Consider the following 17,858-nt stretch of genomic DNA (forward strand, 5'->3'; position numbering starts at 1 on the left):
GGAGAAGATATGATTGGTTAGATCAGCCAGAAGAATGTGCCAAATGTGGTGGCATGCCTACCTCGGGCTATTGATTCTATGAGCTAGCATAACAAAAATCTGACTCAGTGCTAAATACTAGTACAGGCAGGGTCTGTTTGATTGGAACTCTTCCTGAAATACATGAAATATCTGCCATACGATGATAACCAATTAACCAACTATACAGCTTCATATTCTCATAATGTCCTTGACCCAAGAGACCTTAAAAGGACTTATGTAACCTTCAGAGTGGCTCCCAAAGACAAATGTGCACATTGACAGACATCTTAATGTTAGCAAGTAACCAACACTTTCAGAAACTACCACCTCAGACCAACAGGCCTTGAGGAACTAAGGTAACCTTCAGAGAGACTCCAAAGACAAATGTTAACACTCAAAATGTCTCATTGCCATGGAGCAACTGACATGTCCAAAAATTATCACCTAAGCCCAATGGGTCTTTCAAGACAAAGTTACCTCCAGAGAGGTTCCAAAGACAAAAGTATATACTGACATGTCTTCATGCTGTGTGCAAATCGTCCCCCCCCCCCCTCTCCAAAAAAAAAAGATTTACATCCATGTATTTCAAGGTATTGTATAGTGGGTATTTTCGCAGATGTAAAATATATATGAGTGAATCAGGGTACTGTGAAAGTTCCTTTATTCGTGGATATTGATTTTTGTGGATTGCAGACAAATCACTGGTTCATGGATTCTTAAATTGTGGTTTGACATTTCCCACAGTACAAATAAACGAAATCTGTATTTTGTTTGAATTAAATTTTGTGGTTTGAGTAAACCACCAAATCCCCCATCATTGGTACCCCAAGAATTTAAGTACTTTCAGAGTATTAAATTCTCAGTCTTTATTTTTGACATCCAGATACAGTTTATAGTAGATAACTGTGGAATATCTTAAAATTTGAGACTTAATTTGGTGAGCTTTTATATTCGCAATTCCCCGAACCTTGCAAATATAGCAAAAATTAGAATCTCAAAAAAATTTCGCGCTAGTCTATATAATATTTTGGGATAACATTGCAGATACATTCAGTTCATTCAGTACAATTTCTTTACTCAAAATTACTTTCCCCCACAACTGTTTTAAAAATTTTGTATAATCTGCAGAATAAGCAGGAATTTCTACCGCCACTCTGTTATCTGCTAAAAATATCGTGAAAAATCAAATCCAGTCATCGCTAGCTTGACCTACGTTCTTTTCTAGGATTCTGTGATACAAGGATAGAAATGATATGGAGTACAGGTCATGCTTAACGGATTCATCTTCATCAAGTAACAATTACTGAACGTTGTATGTGTATGTCTGTGCCGTTCACAATAGCATTGTCTACCGTTAACAACAAAGACGCTGAGCTGAATAGCAACGGAAATGTCAAAGTTGATGCAAAATAAATGGTTTCTGGATTCAGATCCGTCACAATTTTGTTGTTTGTCCCGAGGGTTACTCATTTGAATATCTTATTCATAAAAACAGACTGAGCAGTAAATGTAATTACTATGGATGTTTATCTAATATATTTTCATGGCTTCAGAGCTTTGACTTGGGTTTGGTACATTTTTACTCATTTAATACGGAGTATTGACCATTGTGTAAAATTATATTGGATTGACTGACAGATTTATTGATTGATTGATTGATTAATTAATGAACAAACATGATAAATGTTTCTCTTATATAGCTTCAAAGTGGTGATTAAGGTTTGGTGTACTTGTATAAGAATATGATTGACCATCCAGCACTGATTGATTAATCAATTGTTTGCTGGTCAAAAATGGTAAGTATGGATGTTTACCTAATAAAGCTTCTGAATGTAAATTTGGGTTAGGTGCACATGTACTAATATCCAAGAAGGAATATCTACCATGTGAAAATAGAGATTATAGATTGATTGACTGATTGATTGATTGGCATTTGAATGATTGATTGACTGAAAACTATGAATATAATCACCTTCATTTTGCATGCTTGTCAGAGAAACTGTGGCTATTGATTTTTTAGTTTTTGGTATGACCTGGCCTGTAAACGTACTAATTTTTTGCAGTGTACTAATTTTCACTATTTTCCCGGTGGAGAAAAAAAACGAGAAAAATGGTACATGCGAAATTTAATTTTAGCACTATTAAACTTATCATATTTTTGAAACCACAAAAAATGATACCCACTGGTCCACTTTTACCAATAACATAAGAATGAATGACTATCCAGTGAAATAAGAATTGACTCAGAGTTAGAAATAGTAGCCTGCCCGCCAGCTCGAGACTGGCTATTTTTTGGCAGGGCTGACTAATTTTAGCAAAAATCTGTATAGCCATATGGTAAATATATTGAAAAATTATATTCAGGACTGGCTAGAATTTGAGTAAGTTTCCTACCCTGACTGACGAATGGGTTGATTGATTGATTGACTGATTTACAAACATGATAACCATGAATGTTTTTCCCAAAACAGATTTTGGGTTTGGTGCACTTTTTTCCAAAAAAGATGGCTGACACAGTAAAATTTTCTTCTTTTTATTTCTAAGTTTCTACAATTCTTTCAAGAAAATAACACATTGCACGCAATTACAAAGTTTTGATACATATTTTTTTTTTATCGGCACTAAATTATCAGTATTTGCCCAATCGGGGAAACAGAATTGCGATCAGGTGATTTGCATTTCCATAGAAGAGCGTCCTTAAGGTCAAAGGGTAAAAAGCGAAACTATACCAACTGTGTTGCAAAAATACCAACCTGTAAAACTAGATATTTGATTGATTCAGGCTGGTTGATTGAATGAAGGGTAACCATGGATACTGTAGAAGCAACAACATCCGTATCACACAAACAATCACACTTTCTACATACTGCATGCTTGACAAGGAAGCAGTGATTGCTATTTTGCCATTATTTTTTTTTTTTTTGTATTTGGTATGAACTGGCCTTGGATTGAACCCAAGATCCCACAGTTCTACAAGCACACAGGGCTAACTGTTATCCTATATTCTAATTGCTTACTAAATATCTCACTGAACTGGTGACAATAAGTTGATAATTCATTCAAACAAAACATTGAATGCCAAGTGCAACAGTATCTCCAATTTCCGTACAAGACACTGTATCAGAAAGGCAAAAAAAATTGTCCAATTAAATCCCCTTTCAGAACAGTGACAGCATGGCCCATTAGAAATACCACTTAGTAAAATAGTTAATAATACAATATATTGATTTGCACAAATAACTTGTAAATTTGCTACATGAATATTCATAAGGTAATAAGGAAATGTAATTGCCATGCCATAAAAAGAAAAGAAAATGAGACAGATCCATCGAAAGCATCTCTGTGAAACTCTTGGTCCATCCAATGACATAAAGGTCAGTTTTGGAAAGAAAAATAAACGAAGTGATTAGAGAATAACTATACAAGCATAAGATCAATGGCACATTGTATTACCATGATCGAATTCAGAAATATTACGAAAATATTTACATGTGGTAATTTGGTATGAGCAGATCTGTTTATACTACTTGATGGCAATCCAAATTTTTCACCATATTCTATGGAAATAATCCGTAAATTTCTGAAATTTTAACAAAGGTACTATGGAGATATTCACAACCTGTAGATCATAATTTGAAGTCAAAATTCGTAAAAAAAAATATGGGTAATCCGTATGAGTAAACACCTCTGTATGAGGTTCTAGAAGAGCATAGATGATTTACTCTGTAACTCAGCCATGCCTACATCCCTTATAAATAGAAAATCTCCAATTCTGAATTTCCTCAAATGGAGAACTTCTAAAACAAATAAATCCTTTAAACAGCTGGGCCCTGGTGAGCTAAAAAGAGATCCATCTTATGTTAAACAATACTAAAGCTGATTGAAATAGTGACTTAATTACTGCATCAGAAAAAAAAAATATTATTGTAATTAACAAAATTAATTTAAAATAGAATTTCATCAATTCAGAAAAAAATTAAAATATGCAAACCAAATCAAAAGAAGAAAACATCGTCTTAGAACTTTAAGTGACTCATCAGTAATTTACATCTTTCCCTCATTGCATTGAATTATGTAACTAACTAGAATGTCTGATCCTATAATTCACCCAGTCTCTTAAAATACCTCTCTAAATTAGCCATATTTTGCCTTAATCACCTGCTATTGAAGACTTGCCATTCAACAAAACAGATCTCTCAATTACTACAATACACCATTCAATTAAATCAGATGGAAAGAGTTGACAAACTATGTATAATGTATGGCACTGACATCTTGTCATATTCCGATGCAATAAGGATTGATTGCTTCCAGGAAGGCATCTTTCATCCCTTCATTTCTTCTTACAGTGCATGCAATTATGATGTTAAGGGCATAGAGTTAGTTTTCCATTAATGAAGCACTACCTTTGGTAGTGACATAAACAGGAATATTTCAATTTCTCACTGAAGAGACCAAGCATATTCCTTTTTCTACACATGCAATATTTGTGACGTCACAATAAAATCTTTTGTGATGTCCCATAAATTCAAAGGAATTTTGCCAAGCAGAGTATTTTAAATTGACACAATAATCAGGAAATTAATTCTAAAAGTGAGAAAAAGAATGACACCAGGGTAGGAAACTCACTCAAATTATAGCCAGGCCTTAATACAATTTTTCAATATATTTACTATATGGCTGTAAAAATTTTTGCTAAAATTAGCCTGCTCTGCAAAAAAATAGCCAGTCTCGAGCTGGCGGTCAGGCTACTATTTCTAACTCTGAATGACACACCACTAGAAAATGCAAGACAGAGAATTCTCAGATAACCTTGGATAAGATTTCAATGTTCTCTAACTCTGCAAAGCCTTGTTAGAGAACTGGAAATCATACCTCTAGGTGCCTGAGATTTCTGTCTTGTATTCTCAGCATGTTAGATATTTAATATCAATTCATTCATTGATTAATTCCATAGGTGTTTGGATGATCATATGTTTGATAGTTATAAATAAAGCACATTCAATGATGATTTCCAGGAGACAGTCAGCATTTTCTTGATTCAATGACAATGGTCTGATGACCTGCCACAGGTAGTAAATTGGACAATTTAAAGGGAGATTTCTACTTTCTAACAAACTAAGATTCAAATACTTAGGAAACACTGAAATCTCCTTGTTTATTGTCCAATTAATGATCTATGGCTGTTCATTAGGTGATAGTCATGTGATCAATGAAAGACTAACTGTATCTCCTGAACAACATCAATGAATGAGCTGTCAACTTTGCAGAATTCAGGTTCAAATTATTATAAGATGTAAGTCACCCAAGTGGTGCAAATTAATCATGTAGTAGTGTAAATCTTATTTTTTATTATTTTCTAGAAGAGAGTTGAAAAAAAACATGATGGGACACATATTCATATACAAGATATATGGATTGAAGAATAAACCAAAAGACCAAAAAGGGTATGCTTTAGAGAAAGCTGATCTCCAGAACACAAATTAATTCTCCAGTATTCAATATCACAATTTTCTTTTCCTAATATCAAACTCGTTCATACACTATATTTTCATTATTTATTATTTTACTAGTACATGTATATGCCACATATTCCTTAATCAATCAATTTAACCTACCCAACTTTTAAATTCTTTTCATAATTTACCCTTTCAATTAAACTGACTCTTTAAGGAGGGAGACCTAGAGTAAGGGACATAACTCTTGAAATCAGTGATATGTTTATATCATATTCAATTTCACCAAAGTCTATCAAGCTTTCATTTGAAACAGAAAGAAATCAGTCCAAGTTACATTTACTTTGATGCTTACATGAGATTGATTTAAAATAATGAATACAAACATTCCAATGATTTGTAAGAGTTGTGTCCCTTAACCTAGGACTACCTCCTTTAGTTACTCCTTATTTCTAATGTGGACCTATTTTCTAGATTAAGCTATTAATATGACTCCTAAATTAGCCCTATTTTCCATAATCAGCCAGGATTCAAGAATAGCAAACTAATCAAACAGACCCTTCAATTACTATGCTAAATCATTCAATGAAATGAGCTGGAAAATTGGTTACTGCACATTACTATGATATCATGTAATATTGATAAACAATTCTGCTGGATCACTCAGTGCTTTGACATTCATGACCTGAAAAATCTTCTAAGAGATTCCTATGAAGTAAGAGAGCTCACTTTTCAAAAGAAGATGACACTTTTATTTTAAAATTTATTTTAAATTCAATAAAAGCTATTTTGGACTTCTGAAAGTGGTTGTATACAGGCATGTTAGAACAAGATTCTGAGTATCTTAAATAGTGCAAATGAAAACCTTTCTTCAACTAAAAGAGGATCTAGGTATATTTATATAAAGACCCTTGCTTCACAAATTCTTTAAGTGAAAAAGGGCTCTAACCCTTGAAATGGTCTCACTTCTCACTTCCGGATCAATTTGCCACCTCTATCTATATATATAGTACCAAAACCACAATGAACCTAGATCTATGCATTATAAATGAATAATCAGTCTGTACGTTGATTAAATGTAGTCAAAATAAAGCTAAAAATGTGTACTTTAAAATCATATTTGTAATTAACTTTTGTAAATTGTGTGAATATTGTTTACATGTATTTTGCCTCCATGTTTTCAGTTAGCAGAAAAGGTAAAAACGTGGATTTTCAATACATGTATTATCTATTCAAGACAATTTCGTGAAAACAATTCTATGATCATTGCACCACTAGCATAATGATTTTAAAGCTTTATTTTCCAAGCTGGGTATTTGTCCTGGGAATTCTCAATGAAACTTTGAAAAATTACTTATTAAACATGTGAAGTAACAGAAAAATTGGAAGTGGTTAGTTAAGACAATGACAATAAACCTAAATCAAACCTGAAAAGTTGATCTGGTAACCATAGATACACCATAAATAATTTTTTTTGACAATAAAGGAGCCATAGACCATGAACTAATTTTGAAGCCCAAGGTCAGGGATACATGGCAGATAGTACAGTGAAATGTGTATACCAAACCCCTTTTTGGACTTCAAAATTAGGTTGGTTTATATAGTTCATGATACACTTTAACTGATATAAAGGACTTTTTATTAAATGTCTGTTCTAGACAGGCTTCCAGATTTTTCAGGATTCAGTTAAAACAGGTGTCCAAGATTCTTCAGGATTCAGTTTAGACAAGCTTCCAGATTTTTCAGGGAGAAATTTAGAAGGGTTAAAAAATGTTCTGGGTTCAGTACAAACAGACTTCCAGATTTTTCGGGGTTCAGTAGAAAAAGACTTCCAGATTTTTCAGGGTTCAGTACAAACAGGTTTCCAGATTTTTCAGGATTCAGTTTAGACAGGTTTCCAGATTATACAAACAGGTTTCACGTTTTTTCAGGGTTCAGGGTTCAATACAAACAGGTTTCCAGATTTTTCAGGGTTCAGTACAAACAGGTTTCAAGTTTTTTCAGGGTTCAGGGTTCAATACAAACAGGTTTCCAAATTTTTCAGGGTTCAGTACAAACAGGTTTCCAGATTTTTCAGGGTTCAGTACAAACAGGCTTCCAGATTTTTCAGAGTTCAGTACAAACAGGTTTCCAGATTTTTCATGATTCAGTTTTGACAGGTTTTATTCTATCAATTTTACAGATTTAGTTTTTGTTCATTGATTTATTAAGTTTTTTGATCTTCCATTAAAATCATTGAAAATTTTAAATATTCTGAGGAATATGAATTTTGTGGCTTGATTGATCAAAGAAATCAAAAACACATCATACCCATAAATCATTTTACTTTACTTAAACTAAAATTTTACAAAATCCATTTGAGTAAATTTAAGAGGTGAAATCACAAGTACCAACACAAAGTTTTTAAGTTACTATGTTGTCAGTGATGGCCTTGGTAATGGAGTCATTAACAACAACGCAATTCCAAACAAAAAGATTAATTTCAATAAAAGACAAATGCTGTTCAAAATAATAAAATGAACAGCAGAGAAATTAGGCCAGTCAATAAAAAATCAGTAATAATGTCACAGAAGCTACTTCCAACCATAAAAAAAATTAGGCCAATCCACAAAATTCTGTAATGTCATTGAAGTTATTTTCTCATAATCTTATTACCATCTTAAGTATCACTTCTATCTCACTCATAGATTAGCTATACTTATGTTACTTTAGTAAAATATTTAGGCAAACTAAAAATAATTTCTCGTTTCTCAAGTTCTCCACATCTGTTTTGAGGGTGCTTCGTTACAGTACCTGAACTGATCCATGCAACTATAATTGCATCCGTCATCGTTTAACAGATGATCACATCACATGACCACCGAGCAGCAAATTTATTTTACAGATTCCACTGTTTCATTTGTCAACCTTTACATTAAGTATACTGAATGCAAAAGACTTAAGGAGGTAGACCTAGGGTAAGGGACATAATTAATGAAATCAGTGAAATGTTTGTATTACATTCAATTTCACCAAAGCCTCTCAAGCTTCCGTTTGAGGCAGAATAAAATGAATCCAAGTTAATTAGATGCTTACATAAGATTGATGTAAAATGCTGAATACAAACGTTCCAATGATTTTTAAGAGTTGTGTCCCTTACCCTAGGTCAACCTCCTTAAACATCAATTAGTTACTTTTATTTTACATTTCTTTTATTTTTAACAAAATACAATATGTGGATTTAATGCCTGAAATTCAAGATAAATTTTATTGTATTATATTGCATACATTCCAATGGTAATTCCAAACTTTACATGAACCGATCATCCATCATTTTAAATAACAAAACTGCTATTAGATCGCTCACTTGCCATCTGTTATCGATCTGTCAGTGATCAATCAATCATTGGTCGTCAATCAGCCAAAAAAATGCATGGATCAGTTCAGGGACTGTACCTATTTTTATTGCCATATAAAAAAGCACAACCCTCAACACTTTTTCCTGTTTTCTATTAAACTTGGCCACAAGAATTGGCTGGGTTTTATTTTGATACCCTCTAAATATGTGTCTGTCAATCTGTCTGTCCTTCAACCAATAATTTCCAGATGATATCTTTAAAGGATATTAAAGGATCTTTTCCAAACTTTGTATAGCTATTCCACATCTTTACATACAGATCAAGTTCAAATTTCCTCGAATCATTTACACAAAAGTTTAGAACATTTTAATTTGCTTTTACCACAAAAATATTTTTTGCAATGTGGCAGGAAATCACTTGATGTCCGATTGGATGCCCTATTTTTAATTATATAAAGAGCACTGTTATCATGTTTTAATAGCAATAAAGATAAATAAAAAGACCTCCTTTGATGGGTTTCACAAAAAATTAATAAGGATATAGAACCAAGAGACTAACCGAAAGGCCTGTATTCTTCCGTATCTTTGACCAATAAAGGACAATAAAAAAACTGCAAAATCAAAATTTCTGTCATGCCTGATCATGTGTTGCTCTGCCAATCCTTAGGTTTTTATCCAACCCATCTTCAGTGGAAGAACTGGAAAGGGACCACCTTTATTAGTTAAAATAATTTCGTCCAAAAATAAGCTACCTTGACCCCCATTATAATTTCTGAATCTCTCAGAATAATATTTTTCTTCATGTAAATACACCATATTTAAAGAGCTGCACAAAAGCACATGGTAAGCCAATACCCATTTTTTGATGGTTAAGGTTGTTGAAAGAAAAAAGATTTAATACCTGATAACAATTAACTTTATTAAATTGAACCCCCAAAAAAAATTATAAAGCCCCCCCCCCACCCTTCCTCTTTATATTGTTTGCTACATTTGGATAGGACAGCAGTAAATAAAGAAACAATATTAGCCAAGGAAAACAATTCATTGTGGAAGAGCTATCATTCTTTGGTACCAATTTTTGTAGCCAGCTATATATTCATATTCCTGATAATACGTAAATATTCCATTGAAAATCAGATTTTCTAATGAAATCTACAATTCAAAAAAAAATTAATGATGGACCAAATTTGTGACTAACCAAAAAAAATTGATACCCAGAAATAAAGAATTTTCAAGTATTTGTTTACCTAAAACAGCTACCAGTTTGAACAAGAGCTTTTACAACGCATAAAATCATGATGTTCAGTGAACAGAGTAAGTTATCCCTTGATTAAAAAAACAATTATCTGATGAACTTCCTACGTTTTGTAAACTGGATAATTTAACTCCTGAAAGACAATTCAACAGATACTGATAGAATGTTGAAATCTCCTTGTCAATTGTCCAGTCAATGTTAATTCGTCAGGCATTAGTCATTTAATCAAGAGAACATCAAATCTTTTCAGTGAACATAATCATTGTACATGCTATAAAAACAATCTAAAACAGGTTGAATAACTCTACATCAGCAGTAAACTGTAAACGTACTAATGTTTGCGGTTGCAAATTTCACAGATTCTGTCAAATGAACATATCTGGGGGCATTAATTTTCGCAGTTTCAAAAAATTATAAGTGTTACATGGTGTCAAAAATCAATTTTGCAGATATAATTTTTCACGGTTTTCTGTCCACCGCGAAAATAGCGAAAACTAGTATAGTCCTTCTTACCTATAGTGTATGTAACTCCACCTATAGACACGGTCCACTGCCCATCTGACTGAATAGCTCCTGTCGGCTTTTCCGGCAACTCTTTTCCGAGAGTACGTTTATCCATAACTATAATCCACCTTAACAAACTTTCAATTTACTTTGTTCAAATATACCACACTAGCATGAAAACAAACTGTAGAAAGAATTTTAAAGTGCAAGGGTACGGCCAACATCTAAATCATCCAAAGTTTTCAATAACATAGAAAAGTTTTCTAGTACATAAAATGCTTCTAGAGTTGAAAAAATAGAAAATATCAAATTGTTCAAAAGTCTTTATACTGAAGAAACTCTAGAATGAATCGGCCCTGTAACAAATAAAGGCAGTTTTCTTTCAAGTTCTTCTAAATTATTCATAGCTTTTGTAAAGAATTCCCAGGAAATATTACAACTTATCAGTAAAGTAATATATGTTCCTAATCTATTCTATCCAATCACGGCAAAACTCTCTCCATAAAATTTTTTTTTAGGTCATGCCGACTTAAGTTCATCATGTTATTCATAGACTTTGGCAATGATATACGCTTATCAACCCAATGTAGATATTTTTCCTTGCAATAACTGGAATTATGTTGAATTAAAATGCAAATCAAATTCCAAAAAGTCAGTTGTACAGAAATAAAAAAAAAAACATGTCATAGATTTTAAATAAATATTTTTCAACTTAAAAAAAAACTCCAAAATTTTACATCAGAAAAAGTCAAATTTACATCAGTAATAATTATGATTATTCAAAACCCAAGAAACTCTGTTAATCTCATTTGTCTAAAAAAGCCTTTTTGAATGAATTAAAAAAAAAGTTAGAAAATTAATCCATACACTTCCATAACAAAAACTAAAAAAACTTTTACAACTAAAAAAAGCCCAAAAGTCTTTTTTACAGAAGTAAATACAAATTTAAGCTTATCAACTTCCAAAAAAATATTGACAAAATAAACAGTTTTACAGAAAAAACTAGAAGTTATAGATTTTCCACACACAAAAAAAAAAAACAAATATATTTTTTTTTCGGATGTACAATATCAAATTAATTATTGAATTACTGCACAAAAAACAAAAACCTAATTTCTACTTCTTTTTAAAAAAAAAAAAAAAGTAATTTTGATAGCAGAAATACCATTACAAAAAAATACAAAAAAAGTTCTTATTCCCAAAACATCATTGCCAAAATCCACAAAAAAATATTATATGAGAGTTGTGAAGAGAACTTATTTTATATAAATCCTCCTGGAAATTGAATTACAGAAATTAACAAATCTGAATCTTAGTGACTATAAATCCATGGAAACAATTTATTACCAATAATTATTGTGGTAATTGACCACAGTCCCCAAAAGACAAAACAGAAAACAATTAATAAGGAACTTATAATCAAAATAATTATTCATTCTGGAAATAATACATTTATTTGGTTGAAAAGACATTCATTAATAGTGTTCTCAGAATTTATGTCCCTCCAAGTCTTTTATCAGTAGTTAATCTACGATATTGCTCATGCAAATAACACGACCTGGGTTTCCGAAAAAAAAATCTAAAATTAGGGATTTCCATAAAAAAAAATCACCACTTAATCTTTCACGTAATCTGTCCAAATTTCTTTTCTCAGAAGCTTGAAATTTAAAAATTTTAAAACTCCAGAATTTGAGGAAATTTCAATTTGAGATCTTTTTATCAAAGTGAACCCTCAATTTCAGTAATTTTGCTGGTGGACCACATGTCCCCTACGGTATTCACCAGCCCCAGATCAAAATTTTCAGTTTTATTAAATTCAAAAGTGCTAAATCATTGAAGCCTCATTTCCATGTATTGCACTTGGTAAGAATTCTCAATGCTGGATTGGGGTTCTTATTTTGATATTTTTGGTTTTAAGTACTTTAGGTATACATTGGACATTTGGGTTCAGGTCTTCCTTGGTACTGATGAGATGTTACTTTTCATAACATGTGAAGATGTAAGCATACCAAAATTTTAATATAAGTGTTTTTTCAGCATTGTCTAATGATTCTTTACACATATAAGCAAACAATCTTGTACCCATTTTTTTTACTAACCCTTGCAAATATTCACTTAAGGAGGTAGACCTAAGATAAGGGACATAACTCATACAAATCATTGGAACTTCTTATTCAGCATTTAACATCAATCTCATGTAAGATTCAAAGCAATTTAGACTAATTTCATTCTGTTTCAAATGAAAGCTTGATTGGTTTTGGTGAAATTGAATATGATATAAACATATCACTGATTTCAAGAGTTATGTCCCTTACCCTAGGTCTACCTCCTCAAGTCTGTCTCAGTCTTAGGCCAGGTTTAACTATCATCTCAAAGCATTTTTTCATTGGGTCTATGATTCAAAGCATTTCTATGGGTCACATTTGAGTAAACCAAGGATTAAGAAGAATTAAAAGAGGATAGATTGTTAATACAACATATATCCCTCCCCTATACAAAACATTCAGTGGAAAACATTGTGGTACTAGGAATACCACCGCTTTTATAAGAGGTTAATATGAGAAAGCACCCAAAATTGCTAAAAAATTTTGACCTATCTATAGAAAGCCACACACCAAATCTGAAAGTTCTATAACAGTTTATTTCAGGATCTCATGATATACAAATCAAAGAGGAACATAGAAAGTAAATTTACAATAATAATATGACTTTGATCTAAAAATAAAGCAAGAATTGGGTTTTAATATAAATTGGATTTTTAAGAATCAACTAATGGGTTTCAAAGTTCTTTTAAATGAAAGATTAGTCAAAAGTAATTCATTGACAGTTTTAAGTGATTCAGAAAGTTATTTTACAGCACAAAACTCATATTTCAAATACAAGCTTCAAGATTTTACTTCACAACTTTCTTCCTTCATCTCATATTTCGAATACAAGCTCCAGATACAGGTTTTCCCTCAGAGTTCTTTTTTTTAATTACAGTGAAACCTGCCAAAATGAGCTCTCTTCTTCAGCAATTCAAAAATAGTTGGAGCACTGAATGTACTAAGTGTTTGCTAGAATCAGGCAAAATGGAAAAAATCAGAAACCTGCATGTCAAAACTCCACTGATCTGACAACGTAATATCACTCAAGGACACTCTCTCTATTGGAAAAGACCATTATTTGATCTCTGCATCACTGGCTTTGCGCAAACATTTTTTAACAGAATCTTAGAAGAATGCAGTTTTTTACGAGTTATCTGTCATTGGAAGAGTAATCAAGGGCACCAAGGTTATAGCAGTAATCAAAAGAATGTAATCCAGAGACAAAGACCAGACATGGAAAACAGACATACATTCAAAATGTTCATTTTGAGTGCATTTCAATGAAATTAAAACTCAATTGTCCAGCATGATATGGAAAATTGTGTCTGTTTTCCTTGATTCTGATGGTGCAAATAGTCAAATTACACTATCATAATGATGGTTTTTTTCATACGATGTTTCACCCACTGCCTGATTTTTACAGGGACTGACATTTTACTCTTCTAATTCTTGCTAGTGATCAAAAGGAGGTTTCTTAAATTGAATACTTTTCTGTCAATGTTTCAAACATAAAGTTGCACCTGTTGTTGTGCTAGGTTTACCCCTATTATATACCTCATCTGTATAAATCCAAGCCAATCATTCAATTGGGAACTGAGATTTTTGTGGCAAAAATTTTCCCTATTATTCCATAAAGTGAAAAAAATGGCAACGTTCAATGAAACAGGAAGTTGCTATTGAACTAAGAGCACTAACAATGACTTACAAGATATGTCCCTTCTTCAAAAAGCAACACACCAAATTTGAAAATCAATCCATCCATTCTGAGCCGATAATTGTGACAAATTGGGATGGATAGAATGACAGGCACGCGATGGACAAGGTGATTCAAACATACCACTAAATCTGATAATAATATAAATGTACGATTTCATGGTTCAAAAATTTCTTATTAATTACCCAATAATTGGATTTATCTATTTCAAATCCTTGGAGGTCCATAAGTTAACCAATACATATGATTGATGTAAATAATAAGAGCAATCTTTTTACATAATAAGAATATTGATATTGGTATTTTTACAGCAAGTAAAATAGTTAACTTTAGTTAATTTTACCTTGATTAATGAGGTAGACCTAGGGTAAGGGACATAACTCCTGAAATCAGGGATATGTTTGTATTGTATTCATTTCCACCAAAGCCTATCAAGCTTTCATTTGAAACAGAATGAAATCAGTCTAAGTTACTTTGATGCTTACATGAGGTTGATGTAAAATGCTAAATTCAAATGTTCCAATGATTTGTAAGAGTTACCTCCTTAAATCATAATCACGAAGTTCCGAAGTCTGTATGATGAAACCATGAAAGAAAATTGGATGAAAACAAATTATTAACCAATGATCCCGCACTCTGGACGTTTTTAAAAGAAAACACAGCATTTTTAATGTCCACACATCAACATAATCTTCCAAAAGTGAATGAAAAAGATCCACGAAATAACACAACTTCGGACGAGGTAAGCAATTTCTAACAATAAAGTCGAACTCAGACCGGCAACGAAAGAAATCCGGAAATATACGAACTTCGATTTCTCGAACTCCCGATAACTCGAACATATTTCAATGGTCCCTTGGAGTTCAAGCTACCGAGGTTTGACAGTATGGTTAGGTGTTTCTGGTACATTGTGATACAAACAAGCAGCACAAAATTGCTGCCACCAAGCAGTCGGTAAAATCAGTAGTCAAAACAGCAAGTACAGAAAATATAATCAATGACTTAATGAAAATCCTTTGCCTATAATAGTTTTGTTTCTCAATAAGATCTGGATATCAGAAATATAAGGCAATCAAACTGCATTGACAACCTGATGTTTTAATTGGTTATTTTATATCAAATGGGTCATTATTTGACAATTTTATGTAACATTTACAAATTATTTAGGAGATTTGATTAATGACCCCTTTAAAAAAAAATCCCTGCTTATCACAGCCCAGATGAGTGGAAATGTAAAATTCACCAGAACATAACTGTATTTCTGACCAAGAGGCCTTGACATTCTGACCTTCCTGAAACAAAGTCATCCATTCTACGGTTTAAGTAATACTGATTACCATTCATAAGTAATTCTTCCATGGACATACTCGCTTATTGATGGATTATTTATGTAACATCCTATGCAAAAGAAACCAATGGATTATGCGTGCAATATCCTATGCATATGAAAACCAATTTGACAAGACCTAAGACCTTGACAATTGAACTCCTATAGCAGATTCATTGGTCTTTTTTTTTTTTGGCTGATATATTATAGTTAAAGGGGCAACTGTTGTACTCTGACTAATTACACAATAATAATGCACCTGGTCCTTATTGCAATTACATTTTTACCTCTTCAACCCAAGAACTTGAATCATATAAAAGATAAATGAAGAAAGTCTGGTTTATTTATAATATTAAAAAAAAGTTTATTATGTTTCATACCTCAGGGTCAGATTGGAACAGTTTGGTTACTCAGGATCAGATTTGACTTTTTTGGCAACTAAGTCAGATTAGATTGGATTGGTACCCAAGGGTCAGATTAGATTGGTTTGGTAACCTATGGGTCAGTTTAGATTGATTTGGTGACCTATGGGTCAGATTAGATTGGTTTGGTAACCTATGAGTCAGATTAGATTGGTTTGGTGACCTATGGGTCAGATTAGATTGGTTTGGTGACCTAAGGGTCAGATTAGATAGGTCTGGTAACCTATGGGTCAGATTAGATTGGTTTGGTAACCTATGGGTCAGATTAGATAGGTTTGGTGACCTATGGGTCAGATTAGATTGGTTTGGTGACCTAAGGGTCAGATTAGATTGGTTTGGTGACCTATGGGTCAGATCAGATAGGTTTGGTACCCAAGGGTCAGATTAGATACGTTTGGTGACCTATGGGTCAGATTAGATTGGTTTGGTAACCTAAGGGTTAGATTAGACCAGTTTGGGTACTAAGGTTTGGATTAAACTGGTTTGTAACTAAGGGTCAGTTTAGAAGGGTTCGGTACCTAAGGCTAGACTTTTATAGGCCATATCATATGGATCATTCCAACAATTGAAAGAATTTGGCTTAACCTAAAGGTTTTGGGGATATATGCGAAAAGTTTAGATAAATTGACGATGGCAATGAGATGGCAATGACTAACGCAAAGTGAAGGCAGAATCTCACATGGCTTATGGCCAAGTGAGTTAATTCAAAAGAGTCTGGTACATTTAGATCACATTAGAGCTATAGTGCCTGAAGGACAGAGTAGACAGTTATTGCAAATTAAAACAATTTAAATAGGTCCTAATTATTAGGGATAGATAAGATGTATCAGTGTATTTCAGGACAGATTAAACAGGTATGGTACATTTAGAACAGTTTAGAAAGTTTTGGTGAATTCCAGAGAGATTAAAAAGGCTTTGCCTTATTAGAACAGATTACAAATGCTTGGTACATTTTGGGCAGATAACACTTAGGTAGGATACATTAGTGATATTGGATTAGTCTGGTCCATTTGGTACAGATTACAAATTGTCTGGGACATTTAGGACAAATTGAACAGGCTTGTACATTTAAGACAAATTAAGTAGGTCTGATTTATTAAGGTCTAATACATTTAGGACAGATAAGACAAGACTGGTACACTTAAGACAAATAAGACAGGACTGGTACATTTAGAGCATGTTAGACAGGTCTGGTACATTTAGAATGGATTAGATCAGGTACATTTAGGACAAATAAGACAGGTCTGATACATTTAGGACAGATTAGACAGGACTGGTACATTCAGGACATATTAGACAGGTCTGGTACATTTTGAAAAGGTTGGAAAGATTGGATAGGTCTGGTACATTTAGAACATATTAGACAGGACTGGTACATTTAGAACATATTAGACAGGACTGGTACATTTATAACATATTAGACAGGTCTGGTTCATTTAGAACACATTAGATCAGGTACATTTAGGACAAATACAACAGGTCTGGTACATTTTGAAAAGGTTGGAAAGATTGGATAGGTCTGGTATTTTGGGTATTCTGATTAGAAAAGTCTGGTGAATTCTAAATAGATTAAAAAGGCTTTGTCTAATAGGGACAGATTTGAAACGTAGGTTACATTTAGTAGATTGGATTAGTCTGGTCCACTTGGGATAGATAACAAAAGGTCTGGGAAATTTAGGACAGATTCGACAGGTCTGATACATTTAGGACAGATTGTACAGGTCTTATACATTAA

The 17,858-nt window shown here is 32.7% G+C and overlaps 1 protein-coding gene across 2 annotated transcripts in view; it reads right to left on the reverse strand.

Moving 5' to 3' along the window:
- The window catches only part of LOC148599833 (dual specificity calcium/calmodulin-dependent 3',5'-cyclic nucleotide phosphodiesterase 1A-like), a 344,294-nt gene that overhangs the window by 272,049 nt on the left and 54,387 nt on the right, over positions 1-17,858 (reverse strand). The window lies entirely within an intron of this gene.

The sequence above is a fragment of the Perna viridis genome, chromosome 13 (genome assembly GCF_037379345.1).
Source record: "Perna viridis isolate PV_CMFRI_1.1 ecotype Kerala chromosome 13, ASM3737934v1, whole genome shotgun sequence".
NCBI classification, from domain to species: Eukaryota; Metazoa; Mollusca; class Bivalvia; order Mytilida; family Mytilidae; genus Perna; species Perna viridis.